The sequence below is a fragment of the Penaeus monodon genome, chromosome 23 (genome assembly GCF_015228065.2).
Source record: "Penaeus monodon isolate SGIC_2016 chromosome 23, NSTDA_Pmon_1, whole genome shotgun sequence".
NCBI classification, from domain to species: domain Eukaryota; kingdom Metazoa; phylum Arthropoda; class Malacostraca; order Decapoda; family Penaeidae; genus Penaeus; species Penaeus monodon.
The window spans coordinates 42,714,120-42,714,722 of record NC_051408.1 but is presented as its reverse complement, the minus strand read 5'-3'; the positions used below and the strand labels follow the sequence as shown (position 1 = coordinate 42,714,722).

At 32.0% G+C, this 603-nt stretch overlaps 1 protein-coding gene across 1 annotated transcript in view; it reads left to right on the top strand.

Annotated features, from left to right (window-relative positions):
- The window catches only part of LOC119588093 (conserved oligomeric Golgi complex subunit 8-like), a gene marked incomplete in the record, with an annotated part of 12,586 nt that extends 12,408 nt beyond the window's left edge, over window positions 1-178 (top strand). The window contains 1 exon segment of the mRNA XM_037936802.1: window positions 11-178.
- Between the last annotated feature and the right edge of the window lie 425 nt (window positions 179-603).

The following is a 603-nucleotide window of genomic DNA, read 5'->3' as shown; positions in this document are numbered from 1 at the left end:
TGACAGCTTTGTCTGTCTAACCTGTCACTTTAGCAATTTAGGGCAAAACTGTTCAGCACAATAGGAGTGGAATGAAGTGGCATGGGGGTATTACATATATCATCATTTTTTAAAATATTTACTATATTTTACTGTTGACTTGTTGTAAAATGGATTATTAAAATATTTATTACATTTATGCACTAGGTTTTAATGTACCTAACTACAAATCTGTTTACATTGATGATGATATACAGTGGAAGAACTTCACAGCTGATGCTGTTATTAGAGGCATTTTGAAATAATGAAACTTTTTGGAATTTCGAAAGCATTACTGTCTACAAAATTTTAGTTTTTTGTCAACATAGGAAGACTTGAGGATTGAAAAACATGAAACATGGCCACAGTAATATGAGACAGACATCACTGTGGCTGTGGTTTGCTTCATGTTAGTAAAATGTTACAGTGCTGGGTTCAATGTTACTTGGTTAAGTAGATATAAATTATTCTAAAAACAGTAACATAATTCAGGTAATTACTCAGGTAACACAGTAATACTGTTAGAGAGCAAAACAAAATCGCATGGTAACATAGTATCACAAAATAGACTTCTGGAAATGAAGC